Raw genomic sequence first — 16088 nt, forward strand, 5'->3', positions numbered from 1 at the left:
CATCAAGGGAAGGAGGCAGCAGCGTTCGATCGGCTTCAGTTAGCAGCAGTAGCAAAGGAATCACTTGGGTTCACTTAATAGCAAGGCAAGGGAATGATCGATCGCTCGGGTTCAGTAATGCGTAGCCTGCAGTGCAATTGCTTGGGTTCAGTTAGAGCCCAACGCCTTGCTCGGGTTCACTTATAGCCCAATGCCTCGCACACACACGCGTACGTATGAGAGAAACGCACATTGCTCGGCCCCCGACCACCCATCGTTAGCGGGAACTCCCCGATATTTTCCTCGCCCTCGCTTCTACCATGGTTTTTTCCGTCACGGACGGCCCAAAGAATGTCATGCAACTGCGTCTCCGGCCCGCCCAGGATGAAAAGCCCATTTTTGTCATGATTTGTTGTCATAGAAGTAGGACCCCACCACATCTATGACGATACCGGGTTTTGTCACAATTATCGTCTTAGAAGTGTCATTAGTATGACAGAAAAAAATCGTTCGGCCCAAAATGTCACGGATGTGTCTTTTTTTGTACTATAGGCCGCCATGTGGGCGCCATCGGTGTTTTCATGCACTTCCGCACCGAGAGCACATTGGCGCATGTTTGAAAGTCATTCCACCTTTTCATCCCCAATCTCCCGCCCCCCCACCTCTGGAATCTCGATTCCTACTCCAGTTCCCCCAAATCCCCCTCCTGTACTCCCTGTACTCAAGCACACTATCATGTCGCTGGTCGACATGGATCTCCAAGCTGGAGATCCTAAGGTTCGTCCTGCCTTCGGGCGCTGCGTGCTATCGCTCAACAGTGGCATGGTGGCGCTTGACAACAAGTTTCCCGGCAAAGTGCTGATGGTAACCATTAACGGCGACCGGCCTCCCGTCTCGCTGGACAACCTTGTCAAAGCTCTTGGCATTGCACACGGCATCCAAATAAGTGACTTGCTCATCGAAGTCTGTCTGCCACTGGCTAATTTATTCTTCAGGTTCCGGACAACTTTCTACTGCAGTCGTGTGTTCGAATCTTCCAGGCGTTTATTCTGTGATGGCACACTGGTGAGCTTTGATCGGTGGCACCCAGGATGGGGTCGGTGCCCTCTGAGCTTGAGTTGTTAACAAAGCTTACCTTCCACGGCATGCCTCGACATGCTTCGAATAGCGAGTCCATGAATGAGCTTATCAACGACCTTGGAGGTGAGCTCGTAAGTATGTTTGTTCCTCCAGACAGCTGGGCTCTAACGGTTACGGCATGGATGAAGAAGCCTTCCACCATACCGAAGGTGGTTGGTATTGAGACAGCGTTTCAGGAAACGGGGTTGTACTATTCGTCGCCACCAAGGCCGCCGCAGACCACGTCAGGGATGTACCTGTATCGAGTGTTCGTGCATGTCGAAGAAGTGGTCAATCCATCAATCGAAGTCCTACCGCCGCCGCTGGTGCTAGGGTCCGTCAACGACGTCCATTACATCAGTCAACGTTAGACTTTCCCTATGTTGCTCGGAACGATGGATGGCATAGGGCCTACTCCATAGAGCGGTGGAGGCCACTGCTTCTTTGGGAGAAGAGGCAGGGCTGGCTGCCTGGATGTGCTCTAGTTTGAGGTAACAACTGAACCTTGTTAGATACCAGTTAAATCCGAGCTATGGGTGTGAAGCACTGATGTGCCAGTACATTTGATTGTGACCTGTTCTATTTTTGTACCTGAACTTTTTTTAGAAAGGGTTGTACGTCAACTTAATGTGCTAGCAGAACTTATTGTGATGTCTGTCCATTTTCTTTGCACAACATTCAAGATATTTCTCTGTCATTGATAAAGACGATGAACCGTTATGTACAAGTTCGTTGGTTCCAACATAGCCCTACCCGTAGAGATCCACTACTTCCACCCTGATTGTGCCGCCTACATGAAATTTTTGTATGCAAGTTCAGTGTGATATGATCTTCTATATGAATGTGTTGACTATATAAGTTTTTACTGAGCATCAGCAATGCATATGGCTGAAAGATGTATTTATGAGCATCGACCGATGGGTCTCTCTCTCTCTCTCACACACACACACACGCACAAGTGGGACCTATTGAATTATTTCTTCGCTCATGACAGCTTTTAATTAGGTTCCCCTGTACTCAAACTTTTTCCTTAAGTTATTAACTGAGCTTAGTGACTTTAAAAAGTTGTATAGAAGCTTTGTTTGGGTCTTTCCGGCTTCACCGAATGTGGACTGAGTAGCCATGTAAAGTTGTACTGTACTACACAGGCCCTTTTTCGAACATCTGCAATGCAACTGGGTCGACAATTGTACACAATATCTGAGTCAACTTGTTATTCTCCGCCCCGCTGGGCTGCAAATCTTTTCTAGGAGGGATGCATTAGGCTTAACAAGAAAATGGGTTTTAAGAAATAATAAGTGGGATGTAATTATAAAATTTGGGCAGTAACTATAAAAAAATGCACCAAACACGTAATTAGTTTAAAAATAATATTATTATTGGAGTTTGAAAATTTTAATTTCATTACTTGTTGCAAGCGCAATATTTCATTGGATTGTTACGTAATACAAATTTATTTTGAAATTATATTTAATCTGACTAGAAATTTCGGGATAAAAATATTTCGGATCCCATCAAAATGTGGGAAATTTTATTGAATTCTGTTTTGAGTGGTTGGTTGAAATTATTAATCGCTGTCCTAGCTAGAAAATGGGTTGTACTTTTAACAAATTGTAAATTGCTGTAGTAAATTCCATTAGAATTCAAAAATGGGTTGTACATTCTTACAAATCGCAAATGGACTATATGTTCTCTGCCACAGACTTGTGGGCCTACTAAGTTGATGCGTTTGCAAGGCTTTGTCAACTTGTAGTCAACACACGGTTCTAGCAGCAGTGGCCGTTGGATGTCCATCCAACGGATTTCGTGCTTCTTCTTCAACCTCAGATATTCTTGCTTCAGCCGCCCAAAAATGATTCCTTTCCCTGACATCTGGGCGCATGGTTTCGGAGGCTGGCATGTGGGCCTACTAAGTTGACGCGTACCAAGGGCTTTGTCAACTTAGTCAATATAAACAATTCTAGCTGCAGTGACCGTACGATGTCCATCCAACGTCCGTCGTGCTTCTTCAACCTCTGGTCTTCTTGCTCCAGCCGCCCAAACCAGCACCTGCCGTGCCGCCTGCTCCTGCCTCCCATGTCCGGCTGTGGAGCCACCGCTGGCCATGCCATCCCTCTACACTCACCCACACCTCATATTATTCTCCGGCGACGACAGCCTCACACTGTTGCCAAAGCAGTCAACCCACTTACTCCCCTCTGCATGGGCATCCACTTTTGCGTCTTCCCCAGCTTCATGTCGTTCCCTTCCTAGGCCTCGCCGTCATCCACCGCCTTGGTGCTCTTGGCGCGGCGTGCAACATGGTCAATGAATGACAGCTATCGTAAGAGGACTTTAGGCGGTGAGGCTGATAGCTAGACCAACCAGCTACATATTCGAACACAAGGAAGTGCATCCTTATTACTCGCAAAATAAAAATGATTCCTCCCCCTGACAGCTGGGACAGATCAGCTATATCTTCGCACGCAAGGAAGTGTGTCCTTAACCTCCCTGGCCATTGGGACCCACCCGATCAAAGCGTACGTAGCGTTGTCTGTCTGGTCGTGAACGTGTATGTACATACTGGTCGATCAGTCTCTCTGCAAGTATGAACCATGGCCGAGTAAGTAGCGGCATGTGTCGTTGTAGAGCACCCGACATAGCAGTTCACGCAGTCTTGTCTAAGTCTTATACACATACATACAGCCACAAGGCAAAAAATATGGCCACGTACGTACTTACGGAAGGGTCTCGAGCGCGTACTCGCGCATATAGACGGACGGCCAGGGCTTGTGCTCATGGAGAGGCAACAGACGGCAGCAACAGCGTCATGTTCATCAGGTAGCGAACCAGCTAGGTCAGAACGGAGAAACAGCGTCCTGTTCATCGGGAGGCAACCGACTGGGTCAGAATGCGTCCTGTTCAATGGGAGACAACCAGCTTGAATGGAACAGCCGAAACGGGGTCTGGCGTACCGCAGAACGGAGGAAACGGCCTTCTGTTCGACCCGCCACGGTCGAAATAGGATCCTGTTCATCGGGAGGGGCCTAGCGTACCGCAAAACAGAGGAAACGGACTTGTGTTCGAGTGCCTACGGTCGAAACGGGGTCCTATTGATCGGGAGGGTTGTGGCGTACCGCAAAACAGAGGAAACAGACTTGATCATCCACCGTCTACTGCCTCGCTCTAGCCTCCACGAGCAACTCTTTATCCACCGTCGACTTCCTCCAGCCTCCACGGGCTACTGTTCATCCACGATTACTGTTCATCCAGCCTCCACCGCTTGCTGTTCATTGAGCCTCCACGGGGTCCTGTTCATCCACCCCCAACTGGCTGGGGTGATACAACTATACTAGAGTGCAATTTGTTGGCTCTACCGATTCACTTTCTTTTAGTTATCCCATTGCCGGCTTGGGCACTCAAGATCATTGACAGAAGATGTAGAGGCTTTGTGTGGAAAGGCGAGGAGGAAATCAATGGGGGCTATTGCCTGGTCTCATGGGCCCGAGTTTGCAGGCCAAAAGAATGGGGTGGTCTTGGCCTTTTGAACCTGAAAGATTTTGGGATCTCTCTTCGATGTCGATGGCAGTGGCTGAGACGGGATCCTGAGCAACGACCTTGGCAACTCCTTCCTGACCAACAAGACAAGGAAGCCTCCACTTTGTTTGCGGCCGCATGTTGGGTGGTACTGGGGAGCAGCGACACTGCTAGGTTCTGGACGAATAACTGGACATAGGAAGGCCATAGTATTGCCTCATTGGCACCAGCTTTGTTTTCCTTTGTGAAGGATTCCAAGCCGTTGGTCAGGGATGCATCGCACAATCGTAGATGGATCAAGGACATCAAAGGTGGCCTGACGGTCCAAGCTTTCGCGCAATACTTATTGGTCTGGGACATTGCGCATGCCGCTACACTCGATACGGATGCTCATGATCGACTCGAGTGGAGGAGGACTGAGCACCACCAATTCACAATAAGCAGCGCCTGTGGGATGTTCTTCATGGCCGGAGTTAGGTTTGCCTATAACAAAGCCATATGGAAATCCAAAGCTCATCCACGCTACAAGTTCTTCATGTGGCTGATCATTCATAAGAAATGCCTTACAACGGACAATCTTTAGAGACGAGGGTGGCCGTCGAATGGTGACTGCTTGCTTTGCTTAGCCCATCCGGAGAACTGCACACACCTGTTTGTGCATTGCATGTCTACACAACAGCTCTGGAGGATGTTTCAACAATGGTCTGGAGTCGTTTTCTCCATCTCGAACAGCAGCTTCGGCATCACAGAGGACTGGTGGCTGGTGGCGAGGTGGGCAATCCCAAAGCAAGCGCGCCGGAACTTCGACACCATCGTCATTCTTATACATTGGAGGATCTGGAAAGAGAGGAATGCTAGAATTTTTCAGCAGTCAGTTCGTAGTATCGATAGAGCCCTAGACCAAATCAGAGAGGATATTGGAGTGTGGAGATCCACGGGTTGTGTGGCTGATTTGGGTAGCTAGCCACCACAGGTCGTGCGGTTTTAGGATTCTCAAGATTACCTTGTATTCTCTTTCCATCGGCTAGCAGGCCCAGGTCTCCTGGACTGTTAGTAATGTTGTATTGTTCTTCTTCGTCTTCTAATAAAGATCAGCCACTGGTCCTTCGATAGAGTGCAATTTGTGCAAAATTGCACTATTATATGCCTACTTTTGCATTCATAAAATTACGAAATTTCAGTACATATTGTATGCAAAAAAAATCATCATTTGTTTTTAGTTTTGCTTTCATTCTCTTTCTACTTTAACGGTAATACCAAAGCCATTAATTAATTCCTTCTTACAGCTATTATACGCTTGTTCTTGCATATTATGCAAACGCAATTTATATATAAATTATGTGCAAATTTTATCATTATGTGTTTTTTATTTTGTTTCTTCTCGAAGGGTAATATCAAAGCCACTAATTCATTCTTTCATAGAAAACTTTACTATTTTGATTTTTTTTAGTTTTCATTTCTTTTTCCTTTTGCTTTAAGGGCAAGACCAATGTCACAAATCCATTTTTTTCTTAGGAAATTTTATTATTTTGATATTTTTAGTTTTTATTTCATTTTTCAAGTTTTAAGGGCAATACCAATGCCACTAATTTATTCATTCTTAGAATTCTTTTTTTCCAAAAATCCACTATTATTTTCTTATTCGTGCATATTATGAAAAAGTGCAATTTCTATCTAAATTGTGTGCAAATTTGATTATTATTTATTAGAAAATCTTCTAGAAGGATGATACCAACGCTACTAATTCATTCCAACACGCATTTTATGGATCGACTACGTATATTAATAGTGTTGTATTTTCCTTCTCTCACACCCGCACACGCATACCCTATGCTTGCACACACACGTGCGCGCAAAACACACTACGCTGACACACAACCACATACACGCACATAGAAAGAGAAAATAAACATGAATACACTCAAGTAGCTAGCGAACTGTGTCCAGACGAGCTCCCTCCCGCTAGCTCCCTCCTGCTAGGGTTCCCCCACCAGCCGCCAACGCCCTAGCCCCCTTCGGCCGCCGCCGGCCATCGACGCGTGTGCCCCGGCCCGTCCCGCCTCCCTCTTCCCGCACTCCCACTCCCCGGGTCCCTGTTTGCTCGCTCGACCCTCCCCCTCGGGCGAAGGGCAAACCCCCCACATCTCCCCTCTCCTCCGTCCCCTCCCTGTCCTCCCCCCAGCCGTCGGCGTGGTCCGCCGGGCCCTTCCCACACGGGGCTGACGGCGGCGGGTCGTTCCTTCCTCCTCCGTGCATAGGGGGGTGCGGGGCCTCCCGACGGCGGTAGCTCGGCCGACGGCGGTGTGGCTCGACGGCATGATTTGTTGGGAATCGTTGCATGGAAAACAGAATAAAATTATACGCACACGCAATGATCTATCCATGGAGATGCATAGAAACAAGGGAGAGAGTGTGTCTACGTACCCTCGTAGACCGTAAGAGAAAGCAATGATCTATCCATGGAGAATAGCGGAACCTGGATGCTCATATTGGCTCCTACATATTCTACGAAGATCTTTATCGGTCGAACCGTTATGACAACATACGTAATTCCCTTTGTCCATCGGTATGTTACTTGCCCGAGATTTGATTGCCAGTATCTTCATACCTAGTTCAATCTCGTTACTGGCAAGTCTCTTTATTCATTCCGTAATACATCACCTCGTGACTAACTCCTTAGTCATTGGCTTGCAAGCTTATGATGTGTATTACCGAGAGGGCCCAGAGATACCTCTCCGACACTTGGAGTGACAAATACTTCGGAGATACCTGTAGAGCATCTTTATGATCACCCAGTTACGTTGTGACATTTGATAGAACACAAGGTATTCCTCCGGTATCCGGGAGTTGCATAATCTCATAGTCGAAGGAATATGTATTTGACATGAAGAAAGCAATAGCAATAAAACTAAATGATCATTATGCTAAGCTAACGGATGGGTCTTGTCCATCACATCATTCTCTTAATGATGTGATCCTGTTATCAAATGACCACTCATGTTCATGGTTAGGAAACTTTAACCATCTTTGATCAACGAGCTTGTCTAGTAGAGGCTTACTAGGGACATGGTGTTTGTTTATGTACTCACACATGTATTTAAGTTTCTGATCAATACAATTATAGCATGAATGATAAACCTTTATCATGAATAAGGAAATATAAAATAACAACTTTATTACTGCCTCTAGGGCATATTTCCTTTAGTCTCCCACTTGTACTAGAGTCAATAATCTAGTTCACATCGCCATGTGAATAACACCCATAGTTCACATTGCCATGTGACCAACACCCAGAGCGTTTACTAGAGTCAATAATCTAGTTCACATCACCATGTGATTAACACCCGAAGAGTAATAAGGTGTGATCATGTTTTGCTTGTGAGAGAGGTTTAGTCAATGGGTCTGTCACATTCAGATATGTATGTATTTTTGCAAATTTCTATGTCTACAACGCTCTGCATGGAGCTACTCAAGCTAATTGCTCCCACTTTCAATATTATCTAGAATGAGACTAAGAGTCATCTGAATCAGTGTCAAAGCTTGCATTGACGTAACCCTTTACGACGAACTCTTTACCACCTCCATAACCGAGAAACATTTCCTTAGTCTTCTAAGGATAATTTTGACCGATGTCCAGTGATCCACTCCTGGATCACTATTGTACCCCCTTTCCAAACTCATGGCAACGTACACAATAGGTCTGGAACACAACATGACATACTTTATTGAATCTATGGTTGAGGCATAGGGAATGACTTTCATTCTCTCTCTATCTTCTACCGTGGTCGGGCTTTGAGTCTTACTCAACTTCACACCTTGCAATGCAAGCAAGAACTCTTTCTTTGACTGGTCTATTTTGAACTTCTTCAAAATTTTGCCAAGGTATGTACTTTGTGAAAGTCCTATCAAGCGTGTCGATATATCCCTATAGATTTTGATGCCTAATATGTAAGCAGGTTCACCGAGGTATTTCATTAAAAAATTCTTATTCAAGTATCCTTTTATGCTATCCAGAAATTCTATATCATTTCCAATCAACAAATATGTCATCCACATATATATTAGAAATGCTACAGAGCTCCCACTCACTTTCTTGTAAATACAAGCTTCACCATAAGTCTATATAAAACCATATGCTTTGATCACATCATCAAAGCGTATATTCCAACTCTAAGATGCTTGCACCACTCCATAGATGGATTGCTGGAGCTTGCACACTTTGGTAGCACCTTCAGGATCGACAAAAACTTCTGGTTGCATCATATACAACTCTTCTTTAATATCCATTAAGGAATGCAATTTTTGACATCCATTTGCCAGATTTCATAATTATAACATGCGGCAATTGCTAACATGATTCGCAGTGACTTAAGCATCACTACGGGTGAGAAAGTCTAATCGTAGTCAACCCCTTGAACTTGTTGAAAACCGTTCACGACAAGTCGAGCTTTGTAGATGGTGACATTACCATCAGTGTCTGTCTTCTTCTTGAAGATCCATTTATTCTCAATGGCTTACCAATCATCGGGCAAGTCCACCAAAGTCCACACTTTGTTCTCATACATGGATCCTATCTCAGATTTCATGGCCTCAAGCCATCTATCGGAATCTGAGCTCATCATAGCTTCTTCATAGTTCGTAGGTTCACCATGGTCTAGTAACATCACTTACAGGAAAGGATTACCGTACCACTCTCGTGCAGAATGTGCTCTGTTCGACCTACGAGCTCCAGTAGTAACTTTATCTTGAAGTTTCATGATCATCATCATTAGCTTCCTCTCTAGTTGGTGTAGGCATCACGAGAACGAATTTCTTTAGTGTACTACTTTCCAAATTGATAGAAGGTACAATTACCTCATCAAGTTCAACTTCCCTCCCACTCACTTCTCATGAGAGAAACTCCTTCTCTAGAAATGTTCCACTTTTGGCAACAAAGATCTTGCCTTTGGATCTGTAGTAGAAGGTGTACCCAATTGTTTCCTTAGGGTATCCTATGAAGACGCACTTCTCCGATTTGGGTTTGAACTTATCAGGATGAAGCCTTACATAAGTGTCGTAACCCCAAACTTTTAAGAAACGATAGCTTAGGTTTCTTGCCAAACCACAGTTCATACGGTGTCACCTCAACAGATTTAGACGGTGCCCTATTTAACATGAATGCGTCTGTCTCTAATGCATAACCCCAAAATGATAGTGGAAAATCGGTAAGAAACATCATAGAACGCACCATATATAATAAAGTACGGTTACAACGTTCGGACACAACATTACGCTATGGTGTTCGAGGTGGCGTGAGTTGTGAAACTATTCCAAATTGTTTTATATAAAGGCTAAACTCGTAACTCAAATATTTGCCTCCGCGATCAGATCGTAGCAACTTTATTTTCTTGTTACGATGATTCTCCACTTTTGTTGGGGATATAACTATTGAGTATAAACCGCCCAGGAGGGGCCGGCTTATACTCATAGTGAGTTGTTCCCGTCATAGCCCATGAGGACAAGGAGTACGACGCTTTACGAAGGAGATTTAACAAGAAGGCCCAAGGCTAAAAGGCGGATTATGGCATATAGATATAAACCACCATAAGATGTATAACTTGTGTTGTAAGATAAGAAAAGGTAGAAACCGAGCCGGACACGTTTATGAGCCAGCCGAGACTCTATAAACCGCTGGGCATCAACCTGTGTATATAAAGGGATGACCCGGCGATGGTTTATGGAAAAGAAACAAGAGACCGAGAGCCAGGTCAAGCGTATTCACTCCCCGTTCATTGAAACCCTAGCAAGACCAACTACAAACTGGACTAGGCTTTTACCTTCATCGTAAGGGGCCGAACCAGTATAAACTCTCGTGTCCTTTGTCCTGTTTAACCCCTTTAAGCTAACCTCAACGCGATGGCTCCACGACTAAGTCCTCACACTAGGACATCTACCGTGACGTTTCCATGATAGTTGGCGCCCACCATGGGGCTACCGCATGATGGTTTCGAGTTCTTAAAGGGTAGCTTCGAACGACTCAAGGGATACGCCGTGGGCTGGATGACTAAGAGTCACCGCGGCAAGCTCTACATCGATGATGCAGGCTGGGGCCCCGAGGCCGGATCCATTGAGTATGGGTACCGGGTCCCCTTCGGTGGAATTCACATCTTCATCCGCAAGATCGGCGAACCGGGCCCTGAGTCGGACATCTGCACCGACATCATCGAGACGGCTCAGCATGCGAGACTCGCCCGGGTTCAGCCTTCCATGAAGCGTGCCTTCATGGGAGTCATCCATGGGGCAGAGCCTGAGGATAGACCGGTATCTGATGGTGAAACCGTCGTTTACTCTGATGGCGAGTCATCTACTAGGGAGACCGAGTCATTGTACCAGGTGCAAGACGGCCAGCTTGGGGCTTATTCCGATGGCATTAGTATCCCGGATCCCCACAAGCCGCCGAACCGGGTTGCAATCTTTATGGCCGGTACACAGCCAGGGTAGAAATCTTGAAATGTGGCAGCGTTAATCTCCAGGTCAGCAGCGGCAACAGCAGCCGGGGCAGGAGCCCCTGCGCGCCCGTCGGCTCAAGTCTTGTCCGATTTACTTGACGCTCTAGCAACACTGATGACGACCGAGGTTAGTGAGGCAAACCAGGATGAACACAATGCGGAAATTGCCAATGTGAGAGACCAGATAACTCAAGCCAAGGAAGACCTAGCAGCCGAGGATGTAAGGATGGCCACGATGCGGGCCAAGTTGGAGGCTCAGGCGCAGCGGGTTCAATCGGAATCCTTCCAGCTTATGCTAGATCAGAACTCATCAAATGATGTCATGAGGAGAAGGCATCAGACCCGCCTACCTTTGGTTTACGAGCCGAGAAACCTCTTCAACACGCCCGGAATAGGGACCAGTAACCAGCCAGTGATAAACCGGACTGAAGCACCAAGAACAGGGGCGCGGGTTCAACCGCGCACGATGGATCTGCCTCGTCAGGGTAATAACCCGCCGTAGAATGCACCGACACCACATCATGTGCCGACACCGCCAGGTCATTACTCTAACCCCTTGGATAACATGGTCTCCGCCGCTTCACGATTGGCGGCTCTCCCAGTCGAAGGCGAGTCCCCAGTAGAGGTTGAGACGCGACGGGCTAGGGAACTCCTTCAGACAGCCTTGGCTCAGCAGCAGGCTTATTCGTACAGCCGTGAGAGGATTCATTCCACCCCCCGCCCGAGCCGGAGTTACAGCAGACATATTGATGAGCCGGTCGTATCAAGCAGTGCACGGAATTGTGATACGCCTCATGGCCATAACCCGGCAGGCGGTGGTGCTGGTGTTCAGAACATGGTGGACCAAGGTAGAGCACATCGAGAGGCCGAGTTAGCGGCGCAGTATGCAGCCAGTCAACGGTCTCCGGTTCATCCAACGGCTTCGGTCGAGACAGGAGTAACTTTCACGTCTTTGGGTGTGCCGTGTTTGACCCCAGCTTTGCGTAACGTACGATTGCCCAAGGATTTCAAAGGTCCCCGTAAGGTACCCAACTACACGGCCGATTTACCTCCTGAATCGTGGATTGAGAGTTATGAGATGGCGATGGAACTGTTGGATGTTGATGAGGCTGCATGTGCTAAGTATTTTACCATGATGTTAGAAGGAACGGGTCATACTTAGTTGAAGGGATTACCGGCTAACTCTGTTGGGTCATGGGCCGAGTTAAAAGCCCGGTTTATCCAGAATTTCAAGGACATGTGTAAGAAGCCCATGTCAATTGTGGATTTGGCCTCCTGTGTCCAAGAAGAAGGAGTCAACAACCCATTGGGTTCGCCGGGTTTCAAAAATATTGCACTCGTCAGACCGGATCAATGCCGATTCAGCAGTCTTGATGTTGGAGAAAAATTACCGTTTTACGCCCCTCAAGCAGAAATTAGGGTGGCTCAAACATCACTGCAATGAAAAGGGGACACTTATGGTTGCTCTGGTTAAGTACATTGACTCTGATAGTACCAAAGACCCCGAGTCTGATGGTGACAAACCGGGAAAGGGAAAGAAGAGCAGCAGCACCAGAGGGTAGCAGCATAACCCGGCGGCGAATCAAGGAGGTAATGGTAAGCGCAAGGCTGATAACAACCTGGACTTTGTGGCAAATACCAATGCACAGAATAATGCCCAGGGACGTAAGGGCAGCCCACCCCCGTAGACCGGAGGGCCAGGCATTAATCTTGAGCACATGTTGAATCAGCCCTGCCCGAAGCATGGTACACGTCAAAGACCGTCTACTCATCTTTGGAAAGATTGTTAAATCATGAGGGAGTTCAAGAATTCCAATATTTTTCAAAGCAGCCATGGACCGGGAGGCAGTCCAGGATTCGGTTCACAGGGTCCGGGTTACGGAGGCGGCGGTTCAGGCTCTGGGTTCTAGGGTCATCAAGGTCATCAAAGTCATCAAGGCAGTCAAGGCAATCAGGGCGGTTAGCATCAACATTCTAGTCAGGGGAGTCAGCAGCAGCAGTCTGGATATCAGAGTAACCCGAAACAGTTGAATAGTGGATAGTATCACGTCTTCACCATGAGTTTGTGCAAGCGAGATTAGAAGCTTCATAAATGGGTAGTAAACTCCGTTGAACCAGCAGTTCCCCATTACCTGCGCTGGTCTGAGCAGCCCATTGTGTGGAGTAGAGAGGATCATCCGCCCCGGGTTGATAATCCGGGTCATTTGGCATTGGTGGTTGTGCCTCAGGTTGGAGGGTATAAGTTCACCAAGGTGCTCATGGACGGAGGAGTAGCATTAATATCCTTTATTATGACACCTTCCGTCGTATGGGGTTGACAGATAAAAATCTTAAATCGTCAAACACTATCTTCCATGGAGTGGTGCCTGGTAAGTCGGCGTATCCAGTTGGTAAGATAGCCCTGGAAGTTGCTTTTGGAGATGATCATGATTCTAGATCAGAAATGTTGACCTTTGAGGTGGTGAAAATCAAAAGCCCTTATCATGCCCTATTTGGACGACCAGCTTATGCTAAGTTTATGGCAAGACCCTGTTATGTTTATCTGCAGCTCAAGATGACAAGTCATAAGGGGACCATCACGGTACATGGGAGCCGAAAGATAGCCTTGGACTATGAAGAAGGTGATGCGGCTTATGCTGAGTCGGTTTGTGCAACAGAGGAGTTGAAATTTTATAAGGACAATGTTGATCCAATGGATATGACTTCTTTGAAAAAGCCAACTACAGAGCATGATCCGGCCTTGAAGTTTAAATCAGCTGAGGAAACCAAGTTAGTTGACTTTGTTCCTGGCGATTCATCCAAGCAGTTTAGCTTCAGTGCTAATTGCTACCTCTTGAGCACTACGTTGGTTTTCCCTTGAAGAGGAAAGGGTGATGCAGTAAAGTAGCGTAAGTATTTCCCTTAGTTTTTGAGAATCAAGGTATCAATCCAGTAGGAGATCACACTTGAGTCCCACGCACCTACACAAACAAATAAGAACCTCGCAACCAACGCGATAAAGGGGTTGTCAATCCCTTCACGGTCACTTACGAGAGTGAGATCTGATAGATATGATAAGATAATATTTTTGGTATTTTTATGATAAAGAGAAATAAAGATGCAAAGTAAAATAAATGTCAATAGAAAAAACTAAGTGTCGGAAGATTAATATGATGGAAGATAGACCCGGGGGCCATAGGTTTCACTACTGGCTTCTCTCAAGAGCATAAGTATTACGGTGGGTAAACGAATTACTGTCGAGCAATTGATAGAAATGAGCATAGTTATGAGAATATCTAGGCATGATCATGTATATAGGCATCACGTCTGTGACAAGTAGACCGAAACAATTCTGCATCTACTACTATTACTCCACACATCGAACGCTATCCAGCATGCATCTAGAGTATTAAGTTCATAAGAACAGAGTAATGCTTTAAGTAAGATGACATGATGTAGAGGGATAAACTCATGCAATATGATATAAACCCCATCTTTTTATCCTCGATGGCAACAATACAATGCATGCCTTGTTGCCCCTGCTGTCACTGGGAAAGGACACCGCAAGATTGAACCCAAAGCTAAGCACTTCTCCCATTGCAAGAAAGATCAATCTAGTAGGCCAAGCCAAACTGATAATTCGAGGAGACTTGCAAAGATAAACCAATCATACATAAAAGAATTCAGAGGAGATTCAAATATTGTTCATAGATAAACTTGATCATAAACCCACAATTCATCGGATCTCGACAAACACACCGCAAACGAAGATTACATCGAATAGATCTCCAAGAAGATCGAGGAGAACTTTGTATTGAGATCCAAAGAGAGAGAGGAAGCCATCTAGCTAATAACTATGGACCTGAAGGTCCGAAGTAAACTACTCACACATCACCGGAGAGGCCATGGATTTGATGTAGAGGCCCTCCATGATCAATGCCCCCTACGGCGGAGCTCCGGAAAAGGCCCCAAGATGGGATCCCTCGGGTACAGAAGGTTGTGGCGGTGGAATTAGGTTTTCGTGGTGCTCCTAGATGTTTGGCGGGTACGTGGATATATAGGAGGAAGAAGTACGTCGGTGGAGCAACGAGGGGCCCACAAGGGTGGAGGGTGCGCCCAGTGGGGGTAGGCGCGCCCCCTGCCTCGTGGCCTCCTCGATTTTTTATTGATGCCCACTCCAAGTCTCCTGGATCACGTTTGTTGAGAAAATCATGTTCCCGAAGGTTTCATTCTGTTTGGACTCCGTTTGATATTCCTTTTCGGCGAAACTCTAAAATAGGGAAAAACAACAATTTGGGCTGGGCCTCCGGTTAGTAGGTTAGTCCCAAAAATGATATAAAAGTGTAAAATAAAGCCCATTAACATCCAAAATAGATAATATAATAGCATGGAGAAATCAAAAATTATAGTTACGTTGGAGACGTATCAAGCATCCCCAAGCTTAATTCCTGCTCGTCCTCGAGTAGGTAAATGATAAAAAAGAAATTTTGATGTGGAATGCTTTCTAACATATTTCTCAATGTATTTTTTCTTTATTGTGGCATGAATGTTTAGATCCGAAAGATTCAAGATAAAAGTGTAATATTGACATAGAAATAATAATACTTCAAGCATACTAACTAAGCAATCATGTCTTCTCAAAATAACATGGCCAAATAAAGTTATCCCTACAAAATCATATAGTCTGGCTATGCTCCATCTTCACCACACAAAATATTTAAATCATGCACAACCCCAATGACAAGCCAAGCAATTGTTTCATACTTTTTATGTTCTCAAACTTTTTCAATCTTCACGCAATATATGAGCGTGAGCCATGGATATAGCACTATATGTGGAATAGAATGGTGGTTGTGAAGAAGACAAAAAGGAGAATAGTCTCACATCAACTAGGCGTATCAACGGGCTATGGAGATGCCCATCCATAGATATCAATGTGAGTGAGTAGGGATTGCCATGCAACGGATGCACTAGAGCTATAAGTGTATGAAAGCTCAACAAAGGAAA

This window comes from Triticum dicoccoides, chromosome 1A (genome assembly GCF_002162155.2).
Source record: "Triticum dicoccoides isolate Atlit2015 ecotype Zavitan chromosome 1A, WEW_v2.0, whole genome shotgun sequence".
Lineage (NCBI taxonomy): Eukaryota > Viridiplantae > Streptophyta > Magnoliopsida > Poales > Poaceae > Triticum > Triticum dicoccoides.